The sequence below is a fragment of the Bombus flavifrons genome, chromosome 13 (genome assembly GCF_040668555.2).
Source record: "Bombus flavifrons isolate JBK064 chromosome 13, iyBomFlav1_principal, whole genome shotgun sequence".
Lineage (NCBI taxonomy): Eukaryota > Metazoa > Arthropoda > Insecta > Hymenoptera > Apidae > Bombus > Bombus flavifrons.
Window position 1 is genome coordinate 8,837,395 of NC_138454.1, and position 16,040 is coordinate 8,853,434.

The 16,040-nt window shown below is 45.3% G+C and overlaps 1 protein-coding gene across 3 annotated transcripts in view; it reads left to right on the plus strand.

The window, feature by feature from the left end:
* Window positions 1-16,040, plus strand: part of sano (CABIT domain-containing protein serrano) — a 144,325-nt gene that overhangs the window by 112,257 nt on the left and 16,028 nt on the right. The window lies entirely within an intron of this gene.

Sequence of the window (16,040 nt, forward strand, 5' to 3'; positions counted from 1 at the left end):
TTTCTACTACATCCATTCAAGTAACGTCGATGACGACTGGGATAGAAAAAGGCTGGCAGGAACAGACGTGCACTGGTTACAGCGCAGTTAGAACGTAATTTGTCTGGCAATCGTTAAATTTACAAGATCGTAGGCCGGGTCGAGGCATTAACGAAGCGCTTTACTGGCCGTTATAAGAGGTGGGCAAATGTTTCCCTATGGCCGCGACTCCTTATACGTTTAATCGTCCCTTGCGCTCTCGTCATAATTTCGCGTCTCGGAAACGCACCTGTGCCATCCAGGAAGCAGCAGCCAGATCCCATTGCGAATTATTGTTGTTATCCTGACGCGCCTGCACCGCGTTGAAATGGTAACTTTTGCTACTTTGCCCGTTTTACCAATTAACGGGAACGTAACGAATTCACGCCGCAGCCTCGAGCCTCCTTTCGTTCTGATTCTCTGGCTAATACAAGGTGCACGCAACGCATGTTCCTCGAGTATTTCTTTTTTATTTCTAATCGGATACAAAGTGTGTTGAGCGTAACTACGTATGCAATTATTTTTATCGAAACTTCAAAGTCTATTTGGGTAAATTCTTACCTGAATTTAACTGTGCGCGTGCAACGTTTAATCATACTTGAGTATTATTATGCACCCTACGAGACAACCATGTTATTCAACTGGAATGCAGATCTCATCTCCATTTAACTTAATCTACATAGGGGTTTATTATATTCAAACGAATTTCTGCACTTGCGTGCCACTATGCACCTTCAAATTTTTCCACGAACATGTAAATATCAAGAGTCTTGTAATCGTTGAAAACCAGCCGTAAACCTAACCAGTGATATCTCGATATATCTCGTAAGAATTGCAAGATATCGACACTGCAGTTCTTTCTATTCCATGGGAATAAGAACTGCTAAAAAAAAGAGAAAGTCCAGGACGCTTGTATGATCCCTTTCTTGGGGCGTTGGGGGGCGAGGGCAAGGACGCTTCCGGCGTATCCTGAGTTGTGGAAATTATCGAGGTCTAGGCGGGTTAATCTGGCGTGTCCTAACCCTCCTCTCGGCTAGTTCCGTTCGAACGAGCGAAAGAAAATGCCAGGCTAAAGGGGGCGGGAAAGGGAGCTGCGGACGAAGACGAGGAGGATGTCGCAGGTAGAACGGAGACGGTGAGGAGATAATGAGGGAATCGGGAAACGAGAGAAAGACGGACGGTGAAGATAGTCGGTGGATCGAGCAAGCGGACAGCCCGGGGATACGTAACGTCATCCTCGCCCGCCGCGGCGATATAATAGCCCTGGTTTGCCTCGAAGCCGCTCCGTGAGCGGAATTAAACGAGAGCAGGTTCAACGGCTGAACAAACCGTGGCTTCCGGTCGGTGTTCCTCGTCGATCGTCCGCGTTTACCCCTCTCGCAATAAACTCAAACTTGGCAATGGTGACTTGTTCGTTCGCGAACTGGATTTTGGCTTAGCCGGACGGATGAGTTGGAATTTTCTTAAAATTCTGCATGTAAAAGATCTTCGCCTGTTATCGGCTGTTGAGTTTATTTCATGTGTAAACAGAGAAACTCGTGGATATATTGTAAGGTAGAAAATATATTTCAATAGAAGTGTAACTATAAGTAAGAATACAATTTGAGCTGGTCCAGATCCGCACGCTAGCTGTGTTACCCAATAACTGAAAACCCCGAAGCCAACGTCACCTGTCTACTGTTTATGGTCTGTCTTCGTCGCAGTCTTTTGTCTATACGCCGTCGATGACTTCAGTGCTTGAGAAAACTAAAAAGACCAGATGTAGAGTTTTCTTAGAAGTGGTGACCACTTCAACATCGGCGCGTATCGCAATTTGTAGACGAACGCGTAAATGATAGTCGTTCGTTTTAGAAAGAGAGGTACCGCGCGACTTTTCCTCGTCTCAACGATCCCTTTGCTCGCTCGAATGCAGTCGAGGCTCGCGATGGATGCTCGAGGTCAGCGTTTCCTGCTTAATTAATTAACCAGGCGAGCATCGCCTGGCCTCCCCTGCGTTTCGACCAAGGGACACTTAGTAATTTTCAACTGTCGCGGTTTGATTATGCGCGTGCACGCATTCAGGCCGTGAAGCGCCTGCGGCTAGCCGCAAGTGACAAGCATACGTCCGGCAATTTCGCATAAAACACTGGAATGGCGCTTGAATGCTCCTTAAAACCACTGCAATCAACCACCTTAGGACCTCCAACTTTGGTATTTCCGTTCATCGAAAAATAAGATGCAGTGGGAAATTAATAGAAAATACATTGTTTATTTACTTGTAATATCGCTATTAACGCGTATGATATTTGTAACGCGTAAGAAATTTTCAAATTCGCGCGGGATGCGCAGGTAGTCGTTATGAGATTAACAAATTTGCATAGGATGCTCTAAGTGAGACGTAGCGGAGCGTTTGCGTAAACCAAAGTTGCTGTATCGCGACGCGAAGTCTGGGTGGTGCTGTCTCATGATTGATGAGTGAACAAGATGGATCTGTGGTAGGTTGCTGTCGGAGGAAAGTAACCACGTTCCCTTGTTCGTGTCAGGTTTGGGCTTGCGCTCTCGCGTATATCTTCATTGCGAAACTGCAAACTCTTGGAATCATCAGTTTCGATTATAACTATTATTATAACGAAAGCTATTTCCATGTCTCAAAGTGTAAAACACTCCTCTTCTTTCTGTTTCGCGGATTTCTAGGTTCTGAAGAAAGTATTCTCGATTCCCTTTCGTCGATGGTATTTACTAGATCGAAAACGCAATAATATTTCAAAGTCTAAAAACTTTCCAATCCTTTCACCCTCTATAAATAAAAGCTTCCTTTTTCGTCTTATTTCCAAGATAAAAAAGAAGAAATATTTTCAGATCTCGTCGTTAATGATAATAAACCAGAGGCATGATCGATTCGCCTGGCAGAGTTTTTCACAGTCGATTTCGTCATTAGCATAATGGAGACGTGGTCACGTAAGCCACGCTCGCTCGAAGTTAAACGGTGGATGAACTGCGAGCGTTTCTCGCTCGCGAGAAGGACGTTTCCGCGGGATTATGATATCGAATTCGCGTGCCGACCGATAATAACCAGCTCGTGCTCGGAGCTGGTTCAGTCTCGCATCAGAAAATTAATAACCAAAAAAGAAACGAGAAAAAAAAGATGGACAATGATGAAACGAATGGCGATGGACATGGTCGGAAATCACACTGTCCCTTGATTGATGTCGGATTAACTACCGACATTTACGAAGCTGATTTATTATTACAGACGGTCTTGCGTAATGCGATACACACACGGAACCGTTCATCTTTCTAATACGAGACCCGTCTTGTGTTCTCCTTTTATGAACATTCATCAGCTACGATTATTCGATGCTGAAGGGCTGTTGTCCGAGATCGGGAGTCAGGATAGTCCTTCCATTAGAAGGTGAAGGTTAAGGCGAAGTTTTCCGACCCGTGAATAGCGGTGATTATAGCCTTTCGAAGTCTTAAGAACGAGTTACATTCGTTTTGTTTTATAATGATACATTAAGGTTCGCTAAAAAATGTAATCCGTTGCATCCTTGATCCAGTTTGAATTATCTGGCAGAACGCGGAAATTTAAAATCTTCCAATACGATTTGCAACTTGGTCCATAAAATCCATAAAATTTCTCGAAAATTAAAGAAGGAACGTCATGTTTCTATTAAAAAAAAAAAAAAAAACAACGATCTCGTTCAATATCGAAGGACCAACCAACGAAGCCAGAAGCACGATCTCGGAAATCGTTGACTGAATTGACCGCGGGCGGAACCGTGCACCGACGTTGATTAATATCAACAAATTCTACGACACGTTCCTGCGATTACCCGTGCCCGAGGATCTTTCCGGAATTCTGAACGCTGGCATTACGATGGAAATTGCTTGATCCTGAGTCCCGACAGACTCCACGCTCGATATTATTGACCGCGATCTATATTTTCGAGCGATCCTGCTTCCGTTGCATCCGCGTCTCTCCTAGCTTTACCGGAGCTGCGGATTTCATGGATCTCCGCTCAACATCCTTAATAGCGAGCTCGTAGTCGGTTTATCGAGGTAAACGATGCCGATCCAATCATCGAAAGCAACTGTATTGACCACGAAGATCAACGGCGCTGATCGTTTATTGAGGAAACGCGTGGCGCCGTTTCGATCTTACAAATTGCTCGATTATCGTCGACCGGAACGTGATTTGTCCCAAGAAAGTTAAAGAACCGGATTCTTGAAAAATAATTACAAAAGCAAGAGAACAGCGTAGCGTTAGCCCATTAATTACTAAATCATCGATCAACCGAGATAAAGTTTTTTCTAGTTCCTTGGCAGATGCTGAGTTCCTGTAATCGAAATAAACGCAGCGATACCGTGATATTGCTAAAAGAACAATGTTTTCTTGCGCGCCTTTGCTTAACAGCCGTAAGCGTACACCATTCGGTAGTATCGGAACGTTCGATTAAGTAATTACCTCGTAAATGACCAATGTTCTATCGATAGAAAGCGTGTGTCTATGAAACGATTTTACGAGCAACGCCTCTCAACTCAGGTTTGCCGTTAGTGGAACGACGAAGCCGTGTTCTGGTAGCGCTAACTTTTAATTCCTTAGAAACGTATCCTACAATATCGGTTATTTTTCTTTAAAAAATTTGAGAATCGTACAACTTATTTTCGCTTATATAACTGGTACAGGTGAACTGTAATTCTAAAAATTTCGCACGGAACATCAAATAACATAGACGTTCTTCTTTCGCCTGAAACATCCTGAAACTGAAATTCCCCAACCATCGTCCATCCCTTTATCACCTCGTTCGACCGCTACGCTCGTCAAGCCGAATCGATTTCCATACTGAGAAATCGCTGCGCGGACCACCTACCGATACAGATACCTCTCTAAACGTAAAGGCACGCGGGTTAGAATGATCGACAGCATGTTGCAATCCTAGTGCCAGTATCTGCGCAGCTGTGTTTTCGCTCTTGTGCCCGAATTCATGCATATTTATCGCATTACCGGCTGCATTGCATGCAAATTACGGACGAGTCCTCTAGCTCGTTACCCGGTGGGCACACACTCCGTCCCATTGTCTGCCCACATTCCCCCGAAGTGGATGCCATCGTGGCATAGTTCACCGGTTCCCCCTTGAGTCATGTGACTTTTTCACCCATTTACCGAAGCCACTGGTCGTTCGACCGTCTCGATGCAGGAAGAAGAATAGAATAACAGGAAGACGACGACAGGCAGATGGAGAAGATTCCACCTACGAATTTAGACGAACTTTTCTCCGTGTACGAACGTGGGTGCGCGACAGAGAGGAGTTTGGGAAGTGGGTACCGTTGCGAGTATCGATAGTAGAGATCGAGGTAATCGAGTGTCTTCTGGGAGTCGTGTAACGCTTCAGTGGTTCCTACCGTAGATAATATCTTTCTTATGTAATTATTAGAAGAAACATCTACTAATTATTAGATGGGAGGAGAGACGTTTATCTAAGTTTTATTAGATGAAAATTAGAAAATTTCCTCGTTCTTTTTCACTTTATATCGATACAAAGAAGAAATAGAAATGAAATTACGTAAGAGGAATAGTATCGACATTCCAGCTTTCCAAGACCAATCGACTACAAGTCGAGTCTGATATATGTAGATATGTAATAGTAACGCGTATCGTACTTCACGCCCACACACGTATTGTCAGTTTGCCTCGAACGATCGCGTGCACGAGATACTTCAAAAATGCATACCTCCTCCTCTACGAATTCGTATACGAATTCGATCGATGGAGAACGATGGTCTCAACCGATACGAATGTACGAAAAATCGCCAAGTAGAACCATCCGTGCATAGTCGGACAGTCTCTGCGCTCGCGAGACGTCACAAAAACGCGAACTTGAGCTTCTAAGCAAACTTCAGGCTGTGTATCGATTATAGGCTGTCTTTCTAAGATTGCCACTATTAGTAATTAAATAATTATTTGATAAACGAACTCAGCCATCGACGTGTTTAAATCGAGTTAAAAGGCTGCCTTTATTCGCGTACCTCGTGGCTTGTTAACGTATAAACGAATATTTTATTCGATCGTTTCGAGCTAATTGCTCGATAATTTCGGTTCGTTCCGCCGTTTTCACGGCGATTATAAGTTATCAGCGGGGAAATTCCGATTGATGCTACTTATAACGCCCTAACACGCTTATTCGCCAGTTTTTCAACCGATAACGCGACAAGTTGCGAGTAGAAATTGCATCAAGTGCAAACTCGTTCGCATAAATCTGTTCTAGAAACACGGTTGCAAAAACAACGCGTGTAGCTTGTACGCGTCGAGGTTGCTTATTGTTGCCTCTTATATCGCGACGGCAGTCACGCGGCACCGACACGCGGAAAATAAGAGAAGAAAGACCAGTAGAAATCCCAGTGCATGGTCAGGCCGTTATGCCATCGACGACAGTGGCGTAATCGACGTAGCTCAGAGTGGGGATACTCAATACGGGGGCGTGACTACTAACTTTCTATCTTATTGTCGCTTCGACGAGACGTCTGTCAAAGTGTCTCGTTAATAAGATACATGTTATTATACTTATTTCGCATCTGTTACGTAGATGAATTTATAGATGGAATACTTTTATTATTTGCAAACTATTTCTAACGTAAATGTTTATTAATGAAATTTTTATTAAATATGAATTAGAATTAGAATATCATGCAAAAACAGATGCTGCTGATTTGTTAAAACCAAATTTGTTAAAAATAAAGGAATGCGATAAATAGAGGCCTAATGGAGCGGGTATAAGGTACATATAGTGTTATTTCAGATGTCTACTCGTCGTAAAACGAGTATCATCGTTTCCAGTGACGTTTCACAATTCCATTCCGTCGTCCACATGGACGAATCCGCAGAAAGAGATCGAATTTCTTTTGGACGGACAGTTGTTGAAATTTTGTTTTCTTCCGACTATAAAGTTCGCACTCGCAATATTCTCATCGCCCGCGTTAGCTTGGCAAAAGTTGGACGTCTTTCAAGTAGCGACTATCGGCTATCGCAGCGTGACACGCCTATGGATTATTCGACGCGAGTGTGGCCACGCGTGTGGCGCCAATGCACACGTAGTATGTGTAACGTGTAACCGCAACGGGGATAAGACGACGACTCTCGGTTCGTGGCGAAATTGTCCGGTATCCTTGCGCGCCGCGAACGTAATTGGCCTCCACAGGAATCGTGGTTAATCGGAGCCTATCTCTTTTTTCTCTGTTCTACGCTACGAGTCATCTCTCCTTCTTTCGTAGAAGTACCAGGTTCTACGGGGAAATGCGACTCGATTGTGGCTAACGAATTATGAGATGGAGCTCAGCAATCCAGTTTGATAGAAAGATCAGTCAAAGGGAAAATGGCCAATACCTCGCGTAGGCTGATCTATGTAGTCCGTGAGATTGTCTGCGTTCGAAGGATCGCAAATCTAAAAGTACAATTTCACATCTCGAGTTTACGACCAAGTTTTCAAACAGAGTATTATCAGTTTGAATATTCGTCACGTTTAATATAACAATTTCGAATCTACAGTTTCCAGCTTCGGTATTCGAAACATTTCAGTTACGCCAGTTTCACGATGATCCTTTTCGTTGATCGCGGTTCTCCAGTCGACAAGTTTCGCGTTACAATACGCATTATCACAATGTTGGCCGTGCATGCACGGCGTTTCTCCTGCTCGGCCCTCCTCCGTGCAACGACGATTCGTAGCTCCGTGTACTTACGTGCATATTTGTGCGTGGGCGGAGACCAGTAGCCGGCTGGCCGCACGGCCGGTTGATCGGCCTGTTGGACCGTGACGTGCCAACCACTACCACTTTATTATTACTACTATGCACTGGCGCGCATTACTCCTGGCCCCGTGTTCTCTACGCTGTTGCGAGCGTACAACGCTCGCGTGTGTCCGGTCCAAGGTTTATTACACTTGCCCCGATCAAGCGTACGCCACGCTACGCATTCGTCTTGGAGATCAACGCGGGGAACGCGGAGAAACGCGCTCGACCAGCAATGCGGATATGTCGGCCGTCTTCCCTGTGCGATTCTTCTTCAACTGGCTGGCGGAAGGACGACTGGCAAGGGAGGTTTCTACAACATCGTTGCGCTTCGTTCGAGGATCGAGCGCGTTTCAGAGAAGCAGTCTAGTTCGCGGTAGCGAAGATCGTGAGAGGAAATTGTTGCATCGGAGGTGCCTCGGGTTGAAGGACGTTTTCTTCTACCGTTTCTTCTGCTACGCGCGAACAGAGTTTCATCAGCATTCCTACACCGTGTATCTGATCTCTGAACAATGTAAAGGACGAAGATCAAAGTGTAAGATCTTCGGCTCGAAATAAGTAACACCCCCGTTGTTGAACGATAAAATAACGCACAGCCTAGGGTACAGGAAGTAAAAGACGATTCGTAGAATTCCATCTTCATCGACTGTACGATAGACCGGAAACCACGTGGCTGAGACACAAGAGCGGGGATCGCTCGTAGCGCGTGACTCGCAGTGGGGACGGTAGCCTTGCACAGTCGATAGCTCACGCTTCGACTGTAGCTCCAGTAACTCTTCGATCCAAGTATAAGACCACGTCCACACCCCCTGAGCCTCTGTTCCGTAACGTAGCACAAGCGAAAGTGATTCGTATCACCTTCGATCGACATTCTAAATCTCGTTCTCGAATCACCGCTGAATAGCCATCGAACAACGCCATTAAAACACATCTTGAACTTCATCAACTTTCTCGCCACCCTTCAGCGATACTACTTAACGTCCCTCGAGACTAAATAAACTCTAATCCCGGTATAAAACGGTAAATATGACACAGGTCGGATATAAATTCAATTAAAGTCACGGGCTCTGAAGTATGCAACAATTGACCGACAAAAATAGACGTAAGCATGGATAACGAGTCGAAGAGAGAGAGAGAGAGAAGGAGAGGGAGGGAGAGAGAGAACGATGGACCGGTGGAAGAAGAGAAATGGTAGAGTTTCGAGGTTCGTGGGCACTTATCACAGGTGGACGGGCAGCAAATAATAAATTTACGGCCGAGACACGGTGGACACAGTGTGCACATTGTAGATTGCGGCTCTCGGCCGGGCGAATTTATAATCCTACAACGCTGAAATTGTGCGCGCGCGCGAGTTCCGTTACGAATCTACCTCGTGTTAACCAGCGGCGGCCACCTAACCGGACTTGCAACATTCGCGGCTGAAGACCGCCTTGGTCATCGCATAATACACATGATGCTCGTATATCTTCTGTTACGTAATACTTGTTGGCTAGATTACACCGTTTCACGGGCCGCACCACGCAGTTTCTTCGTTTCTAATCGCGCCGCGATCATTGCTCGCTGCCTCCTACAAAAATTCAACCGGCTTCACGCCAAGGTATATGTCGATGAGCCGTTCGGGCCGTTTTCAAACGTACAAGCTCCTACATGGCATCGTGGGATAGCTGTATCTTGGACGAAACGACGCTCAGCAAACTATGCAGATTCACAGTTAAGTCTCAATTTATAATTCGTAACGTCCTTCATGGGGTTTACTGGCGCAAGTTCCGTCAGTTCAGCAAGCTCTCGTAATCGAAGAAACGAATTTCTAACGTAGAATGTTTCCCATTTCTTCTCACAATGGGAGACGAACAAGAAAATTCGAAAGACGACAGAGAAATTCGCTTTTCCATCGATAGCTTCGTTAACGATCCCTCGATGTTCGCGATCTGGTAGCCGTGTTCCACGTAAGCAACGACCAGGACGATCGTAGAGTTGTTACAGAGGGACGAGGGCGAGGCTGCTTTACGATTCGATCTCTCTTTCCTGCTGTCGGTTGCTCGTAGTTTCGATAGAACAGAAGAGGTGATCCCCTTTTTCATCGTACGCGCGCAACCGCGTATAAAATGCACGCAAGCGTGCACCTCTGCGGGACCGAAAGCACCTGCATAGCCGAGCAGCTCCGCGGAATCGGCCGAGAGCCCAGTGTTTTACGACTAACCGTGAAATCGGACTGGCCGGTGTTTGCACGCCGCTTGCGACCGCCTCTCCGCATATTGTTTCCTTCCTGCTGGTTTCTTCTTTCTCCTTTTTTTTCTTTGCTTTGCTTCCGCGAGCCCTGCTTCGCGATTGCTCCTCGTCGTTCGCCGCACAATGGAGCTTTTCTTTGAAAAAGGAGAAAATAGAAGAGGAGAAAGAAAGAACATTCCGTGGAACGAAATTGTATTCCGTCGGAAAATCGCATGAAAGAGTCGCGTTAACAACTGGAGGAAACATAGACAAATCCACTAATTCAGTTCGTAAAAAAAGAGAAGATACGAATATTTGTGAATACATTCGCAAACTTTCACAAACATCTTCAAACGTTTATTGAAACCTAGTACACCCTTGGCATTGATAAATTCGCCGCTCAACACTCCGATACGATGTGTAAATTCGAGAGCAAAGGACCTAAAAGTCCCCCTCAAAACTCCTGCATCCATAGAAACTTCTGTGAGAAGACTCTGTCGAGTAGAATCTTCGAATAAACTCCGTTTCCCTGCGCATAGTATCGATACGAGGGGGGAAAAAAGATCGATGACCCTGTGAGGTCTGGCGTGCGCTATTCGACGTGGAATAGCCAGCGCGGTTTTTCGAGCAGAAACGGCAGAGAGCCACGCAAAAGTGGAAGCGGAGTGGAGGTGCTCGGCGTTGCGAGCGGCGTTCGGTGTTCTTGTGAAATGCGCGAGTGCGGTTCCGAGAAGTGTGCAGGCCGGTGGGTGGTCTCCATTCAGAGATGTTTATGGCTGTGTCGTGGCAAAGTGGCTGTACGCCATAGCGAGAGAGCCATACTCCTTCGTGGCGCCCGCAGGGTCGAAGACCTAGGTTCGTCAGCTTCGTCCAGCAGCCTCAGCTTCTCTATCGACCAACGATCAAACTCACCGACCTCGAGCTTTCTTTCTCGTCTCTAGATTCGATATATTGGTTATACAACCACTCTTCGTTCTTTCTTGGAATCGGATGTTGCAGAAGTTTTCCCTATCCAACAAGACTGCAATGGACGAACCTGAAGATCCCATAGTTTATAAGTTTGAAGTAAAATGAATCGGATGCTATGCGTGGAAGATGAAGCTGGGATTCGAATTAACCTGGAGCAGATTAAATAAGATTCTAATGGACGAAGCTCAAAGCTTCCGTAGATTCGATTTCAAGCAATACGGTGGCTGGTATACGTGGAAACGAACGCATCGCAGGCTACAGTCCTTTGGTTGCGCAATCCTAGCAACCTGGAGAAAAGCTTCCGAGGCGTGGTCAGAAATCGCGATCACCTCGTTCATCAAGCCACGTGTCCACCTGGCCTCAAAGTAGATTCCCGCCGTAAGTGAAAGCGCGTGCGCTCTAGGAGCCGTTCTCTAGACTCTAGGCCGAGATCGTTCCGTGCCCTAGAGCAAACGCGTACAACGAAGCAGCTTCTGTGCTCAACCACTTTCAGCAACTTCCAGCACCAAGAATAAAGGATGGTAGCTCGTTTGTTTCGTCGTTACTTGTTCTTTCGAACCTCGTCCGGTGTTATATAGACATTGTTTACATTGTGTCATGCATATTCTATCAGTTATCGCTGATGTGAGTGACATGACCCATCGAGATTAATCTTGCGATCGTATCGTACACGTTTTTTCAACACGGAAAGCCGCCGATACCCCACGCAATACTATTTTAGGAAGATGAGAATTTGATTTGGTACGCAAGAAGATCCTGTCTTGTATCATAGTTCTTACTATTCCTATCTCATCCTTCGATCGCTATATACAACGTTCGATTGATCCAAAATGAGATACACTTCTGCTGGAAACATTCTATTTTTAATCTCATATCGATGTACGTATAAATTCTGTTTCCTTCTTCGACGTATGATGGTTCTTATATTCGTCTTAAATAAACAAACAAATAAATAAATAATTAAATCCAGCCTTCGCCGACTTGAAATACTTGGTTACCTAATGAAACGCGAGCGTTTCAAGCATCTCATTCTTAGATATCGTAACGCGTTCGACTTCCTGATAGGATTAATTAAAAGCAGCGCAGAATGCGGCTTAGAAGTTAAGAATGTAATGCTATAACGTAGATAATCCGTTTTCAATTAAGATCAAAGGTGGAGCATCACGGATTCTGATCCCTTTCGAAACGAGAACAAACTGGCAACGTTTCGAATGGAACGACAAGAACGATTCATTGATCTCGTTAGGCAGCGTTTTAACCTTTCAAATTAAAGGGGCGACACAGGCAATCGCGCAAAAGAAATATCGTTAATTCCGATGATCCGTATCTCGGTCGGTTTCAATAGCGAAATTTTCATATCGTAATAATCATCGTTAGATTTCCAGTACCGTCGACGGATTTCGATCGAACAACGCGAGCCCTGTCCGCTTTCGAATGATGTATTAACCGTTTGGACTACTTTCACCTATGCGGCTTTAACTGTGTCCGTGATTTACGACGTTTGCGTAACGCTTTTTTCTCCTATACTGGATCCGTTGTCCCTTTTCGCTTTTTCCTTCTCGGCGTAGTCCTGTGATCGAACCTTTCGAGGTATCGCTACTTTGAAACCAGCCTGAATCCTTTCTCATTGCCAGTCAATTCGATAGACTTTGATAACACGCATTTACGCAGATGTTACAAACGATTCGACTGCTTGATAATTAAAGAAAGAAGTATCATCCTGTCCGTAGAATCGTTAAGTGGCTAGCAATAACAACGATACGTCGAACTGGATTTAAAGAAGAGTTGAAATTGCCGGGAGCTTTAACGGGAGAAAATTTGTTTGCTGGTAAAGGATGAAATATAAAAGATCGTAAAGACATTTAGATGTTTGAAATGGATGTTTACACAGATGTCCGGAGCTGCGTTTCCAAAGTTGTTGGGAAACGTAGCCACGTCATCTACGTCCTTTTATTCAATTAACTCTTATCGGTTCGCTACTATATCCTCGTGCACCAGGCGCAACCAGTTTTTTCCGTCGGTTTATACGCCTTCCCCTTAATTTCCTGCTGCTGTAGCTCCTCTTCTGCCTTCGTTTCATGATAACCATCCTCCCCCGTGACCGCAAAAAAACATAGATTTTTCCGCGTTTTCACCACCTCATCCAATTAATTTAAATGCTTCCTCTTACGTACAACCCTAACAGCATCGCGCGTCCACGCTCTCGCCGCTTCCTTATGGGAAATCGGCCAGTTTTTCAGATGCTTGTACGGTGTCGATCGTACAAGGGAAAAAATATTTAAGCGTTTGAAAAGAGAATAGCGGTAGCATGGAAGATCGCGATGTTACAGGCTAATAGCGTTATGATAGTGGTACTAAGGAAGTGTAATGTTATGGAATGAAACAAGATACTGAGCTGACGTAATTACAGTAGTAGAATGATATTACAAAGGGGTATAAATTAACAAAGGAGCATATACAGCCGCTATAATTGTAGACTTGTAACGTGAATTTATCGAAAGCTGAGCTTTTAAATTCCAGTTACTTTTTAACCCGAGCTTGCAGACTTTATGTTTCGTTCCATAGCAATTATTATGTGCTCGAATCTCGCACATATCGAAGCTCACGTTCAACGTTTCTCAGACAGGAGCACGCGATTTAGAAATTCTTTTAATTTCAGTGGCGGCACGTTCGAATCGCGTATCTTTCCAAGCTCGAGCTTTCGTATCTTCACGATCAGACATATCCCTTATGACTTACCTAACACTGATCGATCTTCTTGGTATTCGATATCGTCCGACGCCCATTTCCTTCTCGGTCTTTTCAATCCCATTTGAATCTCGATCGACCATCGATTCTTCACGATGGTTCGCGCTTGGAAAGAAGCCAGCGAAACGTAGAAAAGCTCGTACGTGTTCTTTCGTCTGACTTTTCTTTCTAGAACTTCGTATATGGCATATCGTTTAGCATACAATCATAGCGTTGCACTTCCTCCTACCGTGTTGTTCGGGATGGTTGCATCTGCAGGGTCTTCGAATGGCCTCCCATACGAGGCCAGGTGCGGTCGATCGAACGATGATAACGTCGCGGTGCCGATATTAATCGATATTCTAATCGGTTAATCGATGCCGCGGGCCTCTTTGAACGTAATATCCGCTCATAACGGGCCACTTGTGCTTCTTCCTGGCCGATGATAATCATCGACGAGGCCTGAACGCGTCGTCGAGGCCACGAGGAAACTAACTGTCCGATCCAACAACGACCGTACTCAGTTCCACCACTTTTTTTTTCCTCCTCTGAATATTGATTTCAATACAGCGATGGTTTCGTGTGGGAATTGATTCTCGGTTGAAGCTCTATTCTCACGGCGAGCGGTATCTTTCGAGCTGCTTCTGAAATGGAAGAATTCTTTACACGCTTTCAAGACAAATTAGCTGACAAAGATCATTCTCTGGGACTATTTGCGCTCTTTCAGAATAGAATTTTAAAAGAAGTCGCTTCAGAAGCTCCTCAACGACTTATGCTCATTACGATAAAGGAACTGGAAGGCAGCCAGTAGGTGTATACACGTCAGAAGAGCATTAACGCGTGTATTTGAAACAGGAACGGCTGTATATTTCATAGCTTTAGAATTAGTACGACATTTCGAAGCAGAGAGATCCTGTAATAGATCGTTACAATTATAATATGTACGGAGAACTCGACTTTAGTTTCATTCCTAATACGTCTGACAGTCACCAGTACGGTAGTTCCAATTTTTCAACTTATCATTTAAAAAGATAGAAAGGAAAATGTTTATCACTCGTAACAAAAATATGGAAAGAAAGTTGATAGATGATATAATGTACACAGAGTCTCGAGGCCACTTCATATCGGATGGCCTCGAAGGAATTCATCCGGAGGATTGGCGCGGCACGGCTGCAACACGGGAGAAACGCACGAACGCGTTATTTGAATTTTACCGACGCTTCGCGGCCGTTCGTTCGCGGAATCCGCGCTTTACCGACTGCAGATCATTTGCGCCCTTTCGCCACTTTCGTCACACCCTTGCCAGACGATCATGAATTATTCAGGGTTTCGCCGCGGTCCCTGCGAATCCGCGCTTTTGCCGGCCGGTTAAGTTCACCGTGGCTGCGTTTCGAATCTCTGCTCCTCCCAGCCTCGGAATCCATCGGATTCTCTCTTCGAGCAGCTCTCTTAGGGAAGTACGATGCGTTTTGCATTTGAATGCCGGCCACTTGGAATTATCCGGCTGTCTCCTTTCTTTTTCCAGTGCCTTTTATCATTTCACGCATCGCGAAACTTCGAGAACCCAGAGGATCGCTTCTTCTGTACACGGACTGTGTCGATGCGTGTTTTCTATGAATCGATGTTTGGCGAGTAGAGAAAGAGGAGAGATTATTCTGCTACCAAAGTCGTTAAACTTTCAGAAAACTAAAGCTCGAACTTACAGCTTCGAGCTTCGAGTCGAGAGACTCGAGTTTCTTGCAAAGTTAATGCGTCAGCGGAAGCATAATTGTCGACGTTGCATAACCCGGAATTACGCGACGAATTCACGGGGGTTTCGCGATGCGGCTGACGGCGGTGACCTCGCGGCGACCTTCTTCCCTTCGGCAGCGACTCACGCGAGAACAATCGAGGTGAAATTCAGCGCGGCAGCCGGCGAGGAAAGAACGCATTATCTCAAATCGAGGATCTCCTCCGCTTCGACCGGATGTCGAGGCCTCAAGGTTTCGGCGCCGACTTTGACCGTGACGGCTGCCTCGGGGCTGTCGGCGCCAATTATTCCTGCTTGCTGAAGCTTTGAATTGTTATGACAACCACGCTTTTTCTTGAGTAACAGATCTTCTTTACACGATTCATTTTTACGAAGGTGTAAAGTATCTCTTCTCCTGTCAGAGATCTCACGTTCAAAGAATTCGATTCTTAAAATACTTTTCATGCTGAAGAGTTTGCGTTGCTATTTCGAAATTAAAGAAAGATGCACGTGTGAGCGTTGAAATATAGACGATTGTGCGAATCGGGGAACATCGATAACGTTAATGACGAACAGTTAGACGACGTTGACCGCTTATCTGCGGCTCGCGAGAAAAGCCTCGGCCGAG